This window comes from Serinus canaria, chromosome 5 (assembly GCF_022539315.1).
Source record: "Serinus canaria isolate serCan28SL12 chromosome 5, serCan2020, whole genome shotgun sequence".
NCBI lineage: Eukaryota > Metazoa > Chordata > Aves > Passeriformes > Fringillidae > Serinus > Serinus canaria.
In genome coordinates this window covers 11,805,536-11,822,029 of record NC_066319.1, presented here as the reverse complement: position 1 = coordinate 11,822,029, position 16,494 = coordinate 11,805,536, and positions in this window count along the sequence as shown.

Here is a 16,494-nt window from a genome sequence, read left to right as displayed (position 1 = left end):
TGCGACTGGGAACGTGGGGATGGCGGGAAGGGTGGGCTGCGGCCCTGTGAACGTGTGGGGATGGCAGGGAATGGGCTGGGCTGCGGCCCTGTGAACGTGTGGGGATGGCCGGGAATGGGCTGGGCTGCGGCCCTGTGAACGTGTGGGGATGGCCGGGAATGGGCTGGGCTGCGGCCCTGTGAACGTGTGGGGATGGCAGGGAATGGGCTGGGCTGCGGCCCTGGGAACGTGTGGGAGGCGGGATGGGTGGGCTGCGGCCCTGGGAACGTGTGGGGATGGCAGGGAGTGGGCTGGGCTGCGGCCCTGGGAACGTGTGGGGATGGCCGGGAATGGGCTGGGCTGCGGCCCTATGAACGTGTGGGGACAGCAGGGAGTGGGCTGGGCTGCGGCCTCGAAGGACAGCCCTGGACACGGCTCTCCCTTCTCCTTCCAGTGCCTGAAGGGAGCCTGCAGGAAGGATGGAGAGGGGTCTTTTACGTGTAGTGACAGGACCCAGGGGAAATGGCTTCAAACTGAAAAGGAGTAGGCTTAGATTAGATATGAAAGATATGTGCTGGTGTCTTTAAAAACAATTTGATGGGTGAAGGTGTGGGTGTTAATGTCTTTGAAATGGGTCTTAATGTCTCTACTGACTTTGGGCAGCAGGTTTGTTGCAGAGTGAAGACCCGACATATGCAAGGGTAGGCACAAGCCTCAGCTTCAAAACTTTGGGGTAAAACAGTACGGCCAAGGTGGGATATGTGGTAGGCAGTTCAGGAAGGCTGTGCCTTCCTAGTGTCTCAGCCAGTGGGAAAAGGAAGAGGGGAACATGCAGCCAGGAATTAGGGTAAAAGGAGGCTGATCTTTCCAAAATGGAGAGGAAGAAAACCCTGCGGGGGTGCCCCAGTGGATTGTCTCCTTTTATTAGAATAAAGCTGAAGGACTCCTCAGTCTCCTATTTTAGGACAAAAACCTCTGGTGTTTGTGTTTTCCTCCAAACAAATGCTCTCAAGTAACCCCAGCAGGGACTCAAATGACCTCAAGAAACCCCAAGTGACCCCGGATTCCGGCCAGGGTCCGGACTGGAGTTGGCAAAAAGGAAAACCCACGCTGGATTATGGCTGGAGTCCAGAATGGAGCCGGCAAAGTGGAAAACCTGGATGGGATTCTGGCCGGGGTCCAGAATGGAGTTGACAAAAGGGAAAACTTGGAACGGATTCCGGCCAGAGTCCAAAATGGAGTCAGCAACAGTTTTGTTGTGTTGTTTTTTTTTCCCAGGGTGCTTATAGCATCATGGTCTTCAAGATCTCTTCCAACCGAGACCACTCTGTGATTGTTCCTTACCCCCCATAACCATTTCCCAGGCTCTGGTCCTTTCATGCTTGTAGCACTTGGAACTTTCTGGGGGAGAACAAAAGATCTCCTCTGTGCCCTGTTTTTCACTGCTCTGCAGTGTCTCAGCTGGTCTCTGCTGGAGGCAGTGATGGGGTAGGTGGGCACAGGGTGCGCAAGTCTTGGAGCATCCATGGGAGTGTGGTTCCTGTTCTCCCTGGTCTGAGAAGGGGCCAGGACCTTTCCTGTGGCCAGACCACTGGAGTAAGGGCAAGAAGGCAGTTTGGGTAAAAGCACTGCTTGAGGCCATGGCTAACCTGGATTCTCCTTGTGCATTTGTTTCCTTCCTTTGTGCATATGGGACAGATGTAGAAAAGTTCAGACCATTTTTAAGCTTGAATCAATTTACTTCAACTATCTTAAACAACAAAAATTAAGAATGTGCATATATGTTCAAAAGAGGGTGTGAAGTATACCTCTTGTCAGTGCATCTGTTTAGGGTGCTGCTGTGCAAAGTCATCCTGAAACCAGCTCCTTATTGCACTAACAATAAAACATCAAAGAGGGAAGTTCGGTGTTTGTACTTGCTCATTTTCACCGACTTAAGCAAAAAACTGTCAGTCATGTCAAATTAAATTATATGGTTTTGTATTTCCATTATATTTATATTACACTGTATTACTGCAGTTGAATTAGGCTATTTTCCATGGGGTCTGGGCTGTGACTACTGAATTTAACTCACTTTACGCAAGAGCTACCCTTAATTAGACTTGAGCTGAGAGCAGAATTGCTTTGACTAACGCTGCAGACCACTATGGCAGCAGAATACCACTGGCTCCTAAATTACTTCAAAAGAGATATTCACTGTCTGAACAGCTGGAACAGGATGGACAATTCCAGAAATCCTTCTTAGTGAGCACCTTCACCCTGGGAAGACAGCAGTCCTTGGTCAGACCCTGCCAGCCCTTACAAACCAGCCTGGCTGGACTGTCTCCTTCCAGAGCTTCTTCACCCATCCCTCATTCACCAGGTTTCAGGCTTCTCACAGTAGGATTTCTGGGAGTGCCTGCACTGTTCCTGGAAATAAGAATTGTGGGAGCTGTTGTTTTGGTGTCTGTGCCTCTTTCCTAAACTTGTCAGCAACTCTTGATGCCTCCAGAGGCCAAGTTAACAAGTGAGGGGATCAAAAGGAGCGTTGCCTCGATCAGAAATGTGTCATCAGTTCACTAACAACAAACAATTCCCTCATTCCATCATGAAAAATATATTGCTGTTCTCTAGCAGTTTATAATACTCAGAAACAACATTTATGTAGCAAAATACCCTTCAGCCAGTAAAATAGATATTTAGTAGGTACCAACAGAAATTTCCAAAAAATTGTTTTGAACTTCTGGACAGAAATGCTAGACAGTAATTTAATTTTATTCCTATTTATTTAACCCTCCTGTTTTCCCACCTACCTGTCTCTCTGCTATGACATGCTTTCTGACTTTTCCAGTTTCTCCTTATTATGGGACAAAGCTTTAGAGGCAGTTTAGCCAGTATGAATCAGAGGTGGGTTTTTTTTCCTTGTTTCTATGCTTTTTCCTTAAGGATGTTCTTGGGCTATTTTATTTTGCAAAACAGCTGAAAACCCAGCAAATGAAAGTGGGAGTTGTGGAAATTGTAAACGTTCATGCTGCTATCCTCGCTGGCAATACCAGCAATACAGCAACCATCCCTTTGCACAAGTATTTGTAACTTATTTCAAATTTTACCTTTTGTAGAGGAAGGGTCATCTTCAGAAGGCAGAACATTTTCCACATGTGTAGGTAAGGATCCACATGAGCCACAGGAATACCAAACTTCGGATTGTGTAAAGCAATATTCAAGTGTTCTGAAAAACAGGAAAGGCATGAATGCTTGAGAATGATTGCTAATAATTCGGTGAAGTGAAAATTAATGTGAAAGAACTTGAATGAATAATTTAAAACCTGTCTTTTTATCTCTTTTTTAGGACTGCTCATTCTTGACTGGCCACATATAAATTGCTATAAAAATGAACAATCTCTGATATAAATGTAAATCAGGAAGAAATTTCTTAATCAAACTAACAAATGACACAAGAGCTTCCTCATTTGTCTGGGTTTTGTCAAAAGCTGTGCTACCACAGCTCCTCACCTAAATTAGGGAGGTGCCTATGTGTATGCTGCAAGCATTTTTACTGCAGAGTGTCTTAGCAGTCAAGAGCCAAACGCTGCAGTAGTAGGCAAATGCTAACACCAGTTAGAAGCTCGAGAGCTTGTTTTGTGAGGAAGAATGTAATTCCTTGGCAATTCCCAAAGCTGTTGATTAGCTGCAGAGCAGGCAAAAATTGCTGGCTGGGCTGTAGAGGCAGAGCTCTCTGGGAAGGTCTCAGTGGTCTGCAGCAGGAACTTTGTGCACAGCACAAGAGCTGGCAGCAAAAATGGGTCACATCCTCCATGCCTTCTGGGGGCAGCCTGCAACAAGGATGCAGTTTCTTGTCTTCTGTGCATGAGCAAACCTATTTGGTGCCTCTTACAGTCTTCCTGTTGCTGAGAGAGCTGGAGGATTTGCCCCTAAATGAGCAGTGTTGACTGGTGATTCCGTGGTGAGTTGTTCAGGTAGCTTCCCACAGCAGATGGGATTGCTTGCACAGCATGGTCAGGAACACAGAAAAGGGCATGGCTTAGCCCATGGACAAGGTGATGCCTTGCAGAGGGGAACACCCTTTCCTGGCACCTGTCTTGGTGTTATTGATCAGCACAAAGAAAGCTCTGATGAAATCAGTGGCCATTCTGTCACCAAAAAAAAAAAGGGGGGGGGGAGTAGTATTCTGCTGCAATTAATTAAACAAACTGATATGAATTCCGTGTTTAAATCGCACTTTGCATATCCATAATCTCTGCACTACATTTTATGTATACTTTACCCTTGGGTAAAAATTTGTGAGCATATAAATGCTTTCTCATATAATCTTGCTAAAGCACGCTCTTCCCTATAAATATTCATACCACTGCCAAAACATTTGCAAGCTTTCCCCAAAGGTGAAATATGTGTAATGTACTTTGCCTTCTGGGTATAAATATTATCCAATACATTTTGGTTAATATGAATACACTAATTATTCTTGTAACCCTTTTTAAAAGGGTCATCCTCATGATGTGAATTTTTTAAAAATGTAATTACAGTAATTGGATACTTAATCTAATTAAAATTTGCTTTATCTTTAATGGGAATTTTTCTAAAGAGGCAGAATGACAATTGACTTTCTGATAATCACTGTTTTCTTTCAGCTAGAGGATGCATTTAGTACAGTAGGAACCAGAGAACATGGCCTTTTTACCACATGCCAGCCACCTTTAGGGCCAGTTTAACTACAGTTTTATCCATTACCAGGCAAAACTTCCACTTTACTTAGAAATGAAAGTTGCTGAATTGATTTCATTATGGCTCAGGTAGAGATAATTTAGGGGATGTTTATGGTGCTGATTATGATGCGAGGCATGCCTTAGAGAAGACGTTGCACAGGGGAAGGTGCCAGCTTCCCAAAGCCTGGCTCTGTTCAAGTATCTAGGCACAGTCATGTACAATGAGAACTCCAGACAATTTGAATTATCTCCTGGGTTTATAATTCAGATCAACTTTTCTAATGTGCTCTCTTAAAGGCACTTTCCATGCAGAGTGACAGGCAGGACTGCCACTGTTCAGAGGGGGAAAATTATTTTGAGTCCACACTGCATCTTTTACTGTGGGAAGCCAAGGAGAGCAAGTTAGGAGTTGCATAGGAAAGAGTGGAGAAGTGGGTTCATGTCGCTGCCTTCAGATACCTGTGACATAAACATTTATGTTGCTATAAAGCTGCTGCACCTTTCAGGGCCTCTGCTTTACTGGAAGCCAGGCAGGAGAGAAAGGCCTTCAAGGAAAATCAATCAACTGTTTTGTAGGCTCAGCTTGCCAGTGGTGTGTTCATATAACTAAAGACAGACATGCATTTCATAGAGGAATAAATCATTGTTTTCTAAGAAGATAATCATTTACATCTAGAAAGTATTTTCTAAAGAAAGTTTAGGAAAAAAAATATAGATTACATAGAATGGGCCAAATCATGACCTAGTGCAAGGAGACACCCCTGATTTTGATATACCTGTATTTGACTGTCCTCAGTGTCAGCAGGGAAATGATCTGATTGCCAGAAGAGCCTTTTGGGTTTTGTCCCTGCAGCCTGGTCTGTGCCAAAGTGAGACCAGACCCCCTGCAGGATGGCTGTGGCAGTTCTGGTAGGAAATCTGTGCTTGTGTCTCTGCAAATGCTCTCTGTGCCTCTCCCATGGGCCTGGCTGCTGTTCCTGGGGAGTCACCTGGAGCTGACAGACCAGAAGCACCAGCACCACATTTCCACAGGGAGCTGTTCTGTGTGCCCAGGCATTTTCCTTGGGAAGCTGTTCTGTGTGCCCAGAGAGCTCCTGCAGAGAGCTCTTGCAGCCCCCTCAGGCAGGCAATCAGCTAATGAGCAAAGAGGGCAGGTTGTGATACTCTGCTTCTTTTCGGGTCAATAAATATGTGTCTACTTCTGCTGAGCATGTGAGGTAGCTGTGACTGCAGAGATGCTGAAGGAAAAGAGTGTGGAGGTGATGCTATGATTGAAACACTGTGTTTCAGCAACAACTTGTACATGGAACACACAATAGCAAGGAGACTTCTAAGAGAACCACTTATGTACTGTGAAAGAATCATAAATTTTGGAGTGAAATTAGCACTGATTAAAATAAGCATTTCAATTAAAAAACAGGTACCAGGAAAAGTTGATCATAAAATGAGTGCATAAGTTCAAAACAGTATCAGAAGTACCAACGAAGCCTCAGCTTTTACCTAAGAACTGCAAGTGGGCTCAAACTTTAGCTGTCAGCTTATGAGAAACATTTGCCATATGAAAAAATGTTGATGCTGAAAATATTGAAAAGCATGTCATTTCCCATCAGTCTGTTTTATCAGTGATATCTTTGTGCAAGCTGGACATTGGATAAAGAAATAAGGATATTTTCTGCTAGCCTTCACTAAGCTTGAAGATTCCAGGTTGAAATTGAACGTGGAGGCAATACTGAACTTTCCAGTGCACCTTTAGTGGCGAAACCCCAGTAGCCTGGCAGGTCCTGTACCCGACACACACAGACATGGCAGTGTGGGGAGGTTCTGCTGCTATTACGGAAAGTGCATTTTTAGGCCTGGCAGTACTGCAGAAATGAGGTGGGAGCAGAGGAAAAGGAGCATTGTAGCGGCCAGCAGTGTGAACTGCCATTTTTCCAGACCTGAAGAACCTTCTGGTTGGTGTTTTTGTTTTGAGGCCATTATTAGCTACTCAATACAAAAGAGCTGAGAGCACAGTAACTCACTAGAAAAATCGTAGTTCTTCAGAAATAAATTTTTGGAGTGCCATAGGAATTTCTGTCCCTATTTCCAAGGCCAGTTCAAGCTACACTTGCAGTAGCTTGTGAGTGAGGAATCTTGGCAGATGCCCATCTGAATACTTAGAAAAACAAAAGTGATGTGGATTCACGGTCTGTCTTGGATAAAATCTCTGCACTGCTGATGTGGTCTCCAGATAGGCTTATAGTGAAACTAATATCAAACATTGCTCTAAGCATGAAAGAAAATTATTGCTGGCTGAAGGGAATAGATGTGTCCAGGGAGGGAAAAGGGTCTGTTGCCTCTCTTCTCTTTGCAGACACGCAAATGTACTTCATCTATCAGTGGTGTAGTTGCAGGAAGAGACTGCCAAGTAACCAACTTGACATCCATTTATCCTAAAAAAACACAGGAAAAGTTTTCTTGCTTAAATTACAACTGCTCTTGCCTAAGCAAAAGGTCTATGACAAAGTGTGATGTAAAAATCTTGCAGTGGAGATCAGGTGTTTCCAATAAAAGAAAGGCCAGACATGACTTTTGCTTTGACCATAGTTAAAAAAGTGGTTGCCACTTTCCAAAACCCTGCTGTCCACAGGATTGTTTCAGAGAGCAGTTCAGCACTATGCACAGTGAGGAATGGGCAGGCTGGGCAATTGAGTGCTAGTGACTTCCTTTGCAGCAGTTTTGATATCCTGCGTGCATCACAGGCAGAACAAAACCATATCAGAACCCACAGGATTCTGTGCAATTTTTGGATGTCTCTGAGGTGAGCATCCCTGCAGCATACAGAGTGTGGTGGGAGCAGGAGTTGTGCAGCTGGAGCTGTGTGGGGCTGGCTGACAGAGCAGCCTATATACCTATGTTCCAGCACTGTGGAGATGGGAATGAGCCCAGCTGGGTGTGGGTAATAAAACATGAATAGTTCACACACAGCTTCTGCCCAGCAGAGAGACAGCAATTGGAAGTGAAATTTGAGTATAAAAACCACTTGGTTTTGATAGAAAATATGAAAATATCCTGAAAACAAGGCATGGAAAACCATAAAATTTGAATAAGAAAACTCACCCAGCACCCAGAAACATGGGAAGCATGCTTGGAAGTGGGGAAAATCTTTCAGCACAGCAGAACCCCGCTTAGTAAGTTGGTCGGATGTTCAATGCTAATTATCACAGGGTGGCTCAGAAAAGACCAAGAAAGCAGACAAAAATCTACAATGCCATCTCCTTTCAGATGAAAGCTGCAATAGAAACCTCTCTAATGCTAAAATCCTGTGGTCAGAAAGCAGCTGTTCCTGGGTAACTGAATACTGGTGGCATTAGGTAAAGGATCCTGCAAAATTCCATGGTGGGCAACCCATTTTGTGTTTAGGGTTATGCTTTGTAAAGAAACACCGAACTGCTGGAGCACTTGGTCATTCCCACCATCTCCTTTTGATAGGAGTAGCCCACAACACTCCACACACCACATCCATTCTTGTTCCTCAGCAAAATCCTCTGATAACAAAAAGGCATACGGCCATTTCTGCACCAAAACCAGGCATCCCAGCAACACTTAAAGCCTCAAATTTAAGAGCTTGTTGGCTTTTGTACTTAACCTCTCCCTTGCTCTTGAAAAGTTTCTTTCAAGGTGAAAAATTTGGGAGAACAATTTCAGTTTTTCCAGGAGATGGCAGTGCCACTACAGAAAATAGCTGAGTGGTTGAGCTGCTAAGGTGACTGTTCTGTAATTTGCCAGTTTAAAACTCATATATAACAAGTTTTGATTTTTTTTTTAAATAGATGATCAGATAATTATACTTCAATGACTGTCAAAAGCAATAATGATAGCACTCATTACAAGTTTAAAGTGTGTCTGAATTCCCAAGGGCTCACAACAAGCATTAATTCATCTGAATGGAAACAGGAGACATAATTGGGCAGTAACTCATTTCTATCACATATAGTATATGCTATAATTAATTTTCCCCTCACGTTTTCACACTGGATGTTGAACTGGCCTCCTTACACCCATCTCCTCTGGCTGGGGCAAGTGCAGGTGTTGCAGGAGTTGCAGCATCAGGCACGTAGGCAGCAAACTCTTGATTCAATCTGAGGAAATGCGATAGCACATCTGGCAGCACCCAGCAAATCTGAAGTATAAAGCAGGTGAATAAATGTATTGAAAATTAATAAGGAACAGAACACTGCACCAGATGCAGTGGTATGCTAAGTACATTGCTAAATAGATTTCAATATGCTAACTATACTGTCTAAAATATATTCTTGCTTTCATGAACTCTGTGAGCTGATGCCTTTAATTTTCAGGTTGAGCTTGATTTCTGATTATTTTCGTCACATCATGTTTCAAGGATTTTGTATTATGATTACCTGTGATTTACTAAAAATAAGAGATCAATGAAAAGATGCAGAACTTACTGCGCTTCTCTTTCCATTCACTTATTATATTTTTCATAAGTCTTTCATTACAAAAAAAAGGCCTCTATTCACACTAGAAAGGCTACCTACCAGTTCAGTGAGAAGAAGGCAAGCAAAGAGTTATTCTACACCCTGCTAACATATTCATATAAAACTCATCCAATTTTGTTAAGACCTTTTGTGGAGAATCAAAAGTTAGCTAAGATTGTATTGTAATTCCTCTCTCCTGACCTGAAAGTCACACAGCTGGATTCAAGTAGGCCAGAAATATGTGCTTTATAGAAGCACCTTGTGGTTGAGGCCTTTTTTGAAGCTCTGAAAGTTTATGCTGCTGACCCTGCCCCCCGTACCAACGACCGAGTCTCCAGTAGGACCTCACGGCAGAAGACAATTTGTCACAACTGTCAGATAGCTGGCAGAAGGAAAGATTCTCCTTGTTTCATCCATGTCAGCCCCTACGTTTCCCTTGTAGCAGGGCAAGAGTTGCACACTGCTCATTAGACCTGAGAGATTCCGGTTCTGTGGGACACATCAAAATTTAAATACCCTGGAGGAAAATAATTTGCTGCTTGATCCAGCAGCACCTTTTGAAGTCAGTGTAAAAATGTTCATTAGCATCAATGAGATTCAGATTAGATCCCTGTTTCATAGTCAGCAGTAATATAACATAATTGGCTGCTCAACATCATATTTTGCAAATCATAGGAATTTGTGGAAAGCCATGTCAACAGCAGTCTCATTTGTTAGAGCAGCAGCACCACGTCCAAGCTTTTTACAGCCTGACAGGCACAAGTGTTCTATCATTTGCATCCCTCCTAGGTGGTGCTGAACTAGGTCCCAACCTGTGTGGGAACACCACTTCCCTGGTAGGTGCTGGTAGGAAGGAGTGATAATTTGGGATAGTGGACATAACTAAGATACAAGAAGGAAATTCAGGCATGGCATAGTAACATAGGTGTAAATTTTAGATCTCATTGTTAATGATGATGGTGAAGTAATGATGGTAGTGGTACTTTGCATTACATACATGACAAAAACATCAGGAAATTAATGTACATGGCAGCTAATCTTTCCATTATTTATCCCTTTTAATTTACTCCTTAGTCTTTACAAAAAGAACTCCACATAAATAAGGTATTTAAATGATGATTAATCAAATATAACTTATTAAACTGCATCAGATGAGTAGGACAGCTTGACACTAAGAGCTAATCAAACAGGAGCTCAGGTCCTATGGCTGATAACTCTCATGTTAGGAAAAAGGAAATTATCACTCATCCTGATTTCTGACCAAACAATGCTTCCATCAGCCTCATGAAGATCATGGCATGACTCTGCACTAGCAGGCAAAAGGATGGCTGGGCAGGGCTTGAAAACTGCACTTCAGTAGAGGCACCTTGATTTATATCCATGCAGGATTTAATCCAGCTCTTTCAATTCAGCATTTAGCACAAGCAGTGCCAACACAGGTGTCACAGACTGTGTTATTCAGAGGTGTTACTCTGTACATGTGAACAACAAGGAGCTCCAAACAGCTAGGTCATTGTGGAGTGTGGGGCACCAAAACCAGCAGAAGGAGCACAGCAGGTTCCTGTCATGTGTGAGAAACAGCCAAGTGTGTCAGGGGTAGAACATTTCTCATGCACACACCTGATAGCATGCAAGTGTCCGTAAAACTCCAGCCAGACCCTGGAAGAACACACCCACCCAAAAAGCCTGATGGAGCTGGAAGCAAACTAGATGAACAAGACTGAGAGCACGTTCATAGTCATCTGTTGTCACCCAGGTCATTTTCAGAAGTAAAACCCTATGCCTTTGAAGGCACGTGCACCTCCCACACAAGCTTAAGTGCCACTCATTCTGGGGTGTGATTCAATGCCTTCTCATGCAAGAAATACATGTGCAGCCCAGCTCCATGCAGCACACCCATCCCTCTGCAGCCCCAGGTAGGGTTAGTCACCAAAGGACAGGCAGATCAAAGAGCAGAACATTTACCAGGGTCTCAGCAGACTTGTTATTTCTGGGACAGTTACTTCTCCATGTGTCTTTACTGAAGTCATTCAACCTCTCTTGTCTTTAATTTCTGCTTGGTTGGAATCTTCCAGTTGCTCCCAGGACTTCATCTGTAGTCCCCATTTTATGTTTAAAGCTCAGTTGAAGCCTCTGGGCACACCACTATTGCTACTACTGACAGATGGTTCCCACAAGTGAGGAAAAAGAATGCCACGAGTGTGGCTTGGTTTAGAAAGTCCCATTCTCAGAAGCTGAAGAAACACCTTCAAAGAGAGACAGTGGGGCTACAAACACACTGGGATGAAGGAAGGTTTAAGGGCTTGGCAAAGAGGGTAGAAGTGATAGGTTGTGATTTTTCAGCGATTGGCTGAGAAAACATTCAAGTTTAAATAATCTCTGGATGTGCAGCTGTAGGGACAGTGAATACAGAGATCCCATTAAAAATCTCTCAAGAGATCTTGCAAGATTAAATAAAATTAGCCCAAAGGCCCAAATTCTGTCTGCAAATCAGGCATCATCCACTGAAATGAAGGAGCCCCTGAAGTACACAAGGCCAGCCCAGCCACGTGGGCTGGCACTCACCCCATGTGTGTCTCCCTGTCTGGCTCCCCACCAGCACCTCTTGCCTGTCCTCCCTGCTCCCTCCAGCTCTGCTCCCAGCCACTCTCACAGCCCACTCTGAAGCTCATGGCTCTGCTGACACACACAGTTACACATTGAAAAGTGCCTGGAGAAAGGGCAGTTCTTGATCCCACAAGGACCAAGGCTGGATGTGTCTGATACAGCTGCCACTGAAAACCTGGAGGGCTGAGCACCTGCCTCTGGGGTAGGGATGGCTGCAAGGGGCTGTTTGGCTGGTGCTGCTGGCTCACACAGCAGTGACAAATGATGACAGCACGAAAAAATATAGGGAAAATAAATCAAAGAAAGTGAAAAAATCCCAGAGTTATTAATGGGTATGAGCTGATGGTGCAGGTTTGCCTTACTTTTCCCCGTTACATCCTTAGGCTGTGCAGCAGACTATCACATTGTGCCACGGCCTGTGATACAGCTCTGGCAACAAGGCTCTTCTCCCGATGGCAGACAGATCTCTGGTGGAACTGCTGCTGAGCTGGGGGCAGGAGATCTGCAAGCCACAGCTTTGCAGCGTGCCCAGCTCATCTGACACACTGGCCAAAATTTTTATGCCAGTCATTACTGCTTGCATTTGGCAAACCCCAGCATTGCCAAGTACCTGCACCTGCAAATAATTCCCTGGGAATCACTGGCTGCTGGTACAGCTTGGAGCTCAGCAGCCTCTCTGATGGTCCATTAACTCCGGGAGATGTTTATTATGAAGCAAGAACTTGTTCAACCAAATCTCACAACAAATAGAAAGCATAAGAAAAATATTAGGTCAGCACTTGGTAAAACATTAAAGAATATGCTGTTTACCAGTACTGTTTAAGTGGTTGCAGGAGACCTGACTGCACAGCTACAAGGCTCTGCTTTAAGCAGAATTTTCCTCCCTAATCCACAAGAATATTTCTGTGGGAGTTGCTCACCTGTGCTTCACTCACTGGAAATGCAAAGCCAGATCTCTTAAACCTTACCAAAACCCAGTGGGATTCAGGCTAAGGAGTGCTGTGTGTTCGAGGACATTCAGGCGCCTCAGTCTGTCTGTCTGTCTGTCTGGGGTGTGGGATGCAGTGCCAGGCACAGATCCATCCTGCTGCACTGGCACACAGTCCAAGATGTGGTGCAGCTTCTCCAGGAGTGCATCCATACACATCCATCTTCAGTGAGGGACAGTTTATAGATCGAAACGGAGGATAATGGGAGGACGGTAATTTAAGTCAGAGTAGTTAATTGCACGTAAGGATTCCTACCATCCTCTTAGTTTCCTAATTGCTAATATACTTAACACTGATTTTATCAATAGTCCATGATATATAAAATTACTTCATATCAGCTCATTAGTTAATTAATTATAGGAAGGACACACACATCAAAGCCAAATGTAGACTGAGGACCCAAACTTCTCCTTGAGCACAAGGAGCAGCTCTAGTGCAGTGGTGCCAATTCCCTCTGGTCTGTGTGTTTTTTCCAGGTACTTATTCACAGCAATGCAATTTTGCAAAGGACAGGTAAGGAGAAGATGTGGCCATCAAGCCAGGACCAGCCTGTCATCTCAGCTTTTTGAGAATTTATCTTTAGGGACAAAGAAGCTCCTGGGTAAACCAGAGCTCAGAGCTGCAGCCAGCAGATCAATGGCTACGAGAAAGTACAGAATTAAAATTTTTATACACACACATATATATATATATGTACTATTTTTTGAACCTCCTCCAAATAGCTGAATGAGTATGCTAAGAAATGAGATATAAAGTTAGTTTTTCTATTAGAGTATCTCACTAAACTAACTGAGAAAAATATTAGTTATAATTAGACAAACACTCTAAACTGTGTCCAATGACTGCCTTTTCTATGGCTGGTTTTGGTGAGACTGAAATACTGTACATTTTTCCTATATTACACAAGAATTGGGTGAACTTAATGTTTCTGATTGCCCAACCCAAACAAAGCCATTTCAAGCCACCACGTTGTACTTCTAAAATAAGTCTAGAAAGAGACAGGCAGCCCTTAAACTGATGTGCAACAATGCTCTAAGTGATGGTCTCTCCACAACCTGGAGGTCATCCCACTCCTTTATGAGTATGCATAGATAGGATTTTTCAATAATTTGTGGGGTTTTGCCTTTTTCTTTCCTGGTCAAAGCGGAGCAGGAAATGGAGGAAGGCTCCTGCTCCAATGAAGAGTTTTTGTCACGCAGCAATCTTCTCTTTTATTGTCCAATAAATAAAATTTTGACTAATTCTCTATTTTAAACATCATTGACAGAACAAAATGATCACACTTTCTTCCCAACACTGGGAAATGAATGGTTTCAATTTCCTCTTCTAGGACCTTTCCCTTTTATGGGGCTGGAGACCCCCCTGCCCAGCCCACTCTCACTCTTCTTCCCTTCAGCTTCTGCATGTGATATATATGTATGTAAAGAAAGTGTGAACAGACAAGTAAAGTGAACAATATGAATTTTAGATTTGCAGCCTTTCAATTTATTATTTACAGAGAAACCCAGACTCCAGTGTTTGCTTCATGCTGATTATCCTTCTGGGGATTAAAAAAAAATAAAGTTGATTTTTCTTTTGCCCTAATTTCCACATTGCTTCTGTGCACACAGTCTGTATACTCCCTTACATGATTTTTTCCCTCCTGTTGAAGACCAAATTGAGGACTTTTTGCTTTTTGCAGCCACGGGCTCTTTACGAGTGGCTCGTTTGTCCCATTTCTCACCCCAGCCTGCAGTTACCCCTCTGGTTTCATGTGCCGATTTATTGCTAAAGACTGTGTTTGCCATTAGGGGAGAAGAAGGGAGGGAGTACCAAACAAACTCCAGTGGCTGCATTCAAAGTGTAATGCTTCTTATCACAAATAATTTAAAAAATGCAAGAACCCCAATTTGCAGCTAGGAGGCCCACTTGAGGGATCAGTTAAAATTTACTCCTTTATACGCATGCCAACTTTGACTTCAAAAAGACTTTATTCCCAAGGATAAACAACCCAATATTTGTGTAATATAATTAAGTGAAGGCATCTTTAAATGTCATACCAGCTTGTGCCATGCTTTAAATTGTTATGCATCAACAGAATTTAACGAGATGGCCAAGGATCCTGCTTCCTGCGTGAATGCGATAAGCCACAAATACTGTATAGCTCTTTAATAGATTGCCAAAATAAAGCATTTTGTATGCAAATTATTCATGGAGTGGCAAAGCTAATATAGTGCCAAAATTACGCCCACTGGTCCCCTGCAATTAGTAGTTAAGTTGAAGTATCTTCAAACTGCAGAATTTCTTTCAGTGTCTCCCTATACTTGAAACATCTTTTCATTTATGAAAATAGGAAAAACACAGCTTTTATTTTCTCTTTAAGGTTTAGGGTATGTGTGCTATAGCAGAGAAGTGGCAAGAGGGATCTAATCAGAATAATTGCACATAGGCTAATCAGGAAATAAATATGAAAGTCCAGTGACTTGCAAGAAAGTTGAAGGAGAAAGGAAAAAATTTGATTTCCCCCTCCCCAGCCCATACCCCTGAAAATAAGGTGAAGTGAGCACTGTGAAATGGGTCTCAAAAAGCTAAGAGCAGGACTGAAGAGAAATTACAAGCATTTACCAATAGCTGAGAATGGATTTTGGTGTGCCCCCGGGTGCAGCACCTTCCTATCTCCTCCCAGAATCTCCCTGTCCAAAACACACCTGCATTCTCATGGAAGAGAAAACTTCCTTGGGGTGCACCAGGCATAAGAGGTGCCACCATGAAAGGGCCATACCTGTAAAGCATTTAAGCTATAGCTTCACTGGCAAGAAATCACCTGAAATGTTCTTTTCCAGTAGGTTCAGGGATAAGCCATCCATAACCAGGAGTTTCTAGTTTCAGGTTAAGTACACAAATAACCAACAGCCACACCACCTGGGAAATACTTGCAAAACTCTCAATTTTATCTGTGAAGTAATAATGTTCTGCCTTGAATATTGGTTACAGGAATCCTTTGTCAGAAACAGAAAGAAAGGAAGAAACAGGATTCCCCAGTCTCCACATTTCCCGTGAAAAATCTCCTTCCCTCTTTTTCTGCTCTCTAAGACAAACATAGGGCTGGTGAGGGACCCATGGCAAGGGGGGAAAGCAGCATTGCTGCTTGATGGACAAGTTTTTTGAGAAACCTTAAACTGCAAAGTATCCAGGCTACATTTACTCTCCTTGGTCACTTGCAACAGCATGTGGAAATGCAGCTTGGTGAAGAAGTGGAGGGGCAGGTAGGTCCTGTAGATCAAGTCCCCATTCTGCAGAGGGAACTCCAGCTGTATTTTCCATTTACAACCTAATCATCAGAGTAGTGTGGTACATGCCAGGGGCCTGGGATGGTGATTTAAGGAGCCTGTGTCAAACTGCTTGGACCTAGATGGCCTTTCCATGCTAACCTGGAGGATTTACTGCCAGCTAAACAACAGATGTAATTCCACTCGCAAACTGTTCCATGAAATGTTGTGGAATACCATAAACAACCGCAATCAGCCCAGTGAACTCCAAAAGCTGTAATCTACAGCCCACTCATAACCTGGGGGGCAGTGGGGACACCCAAAGCCACTGGACCCACTTCCATATTTTTGACATTAAGAAAGGACAGCAGGCCTTACAGCAGAAAACCACAGTTCTTTGGAAAAATAAATAAAAGCAGCCAGCACCACCACCACTCATAACATAGATCTTGCATTTTGTCATTTTTTACAGCGAGGCAGGTTTAAATGT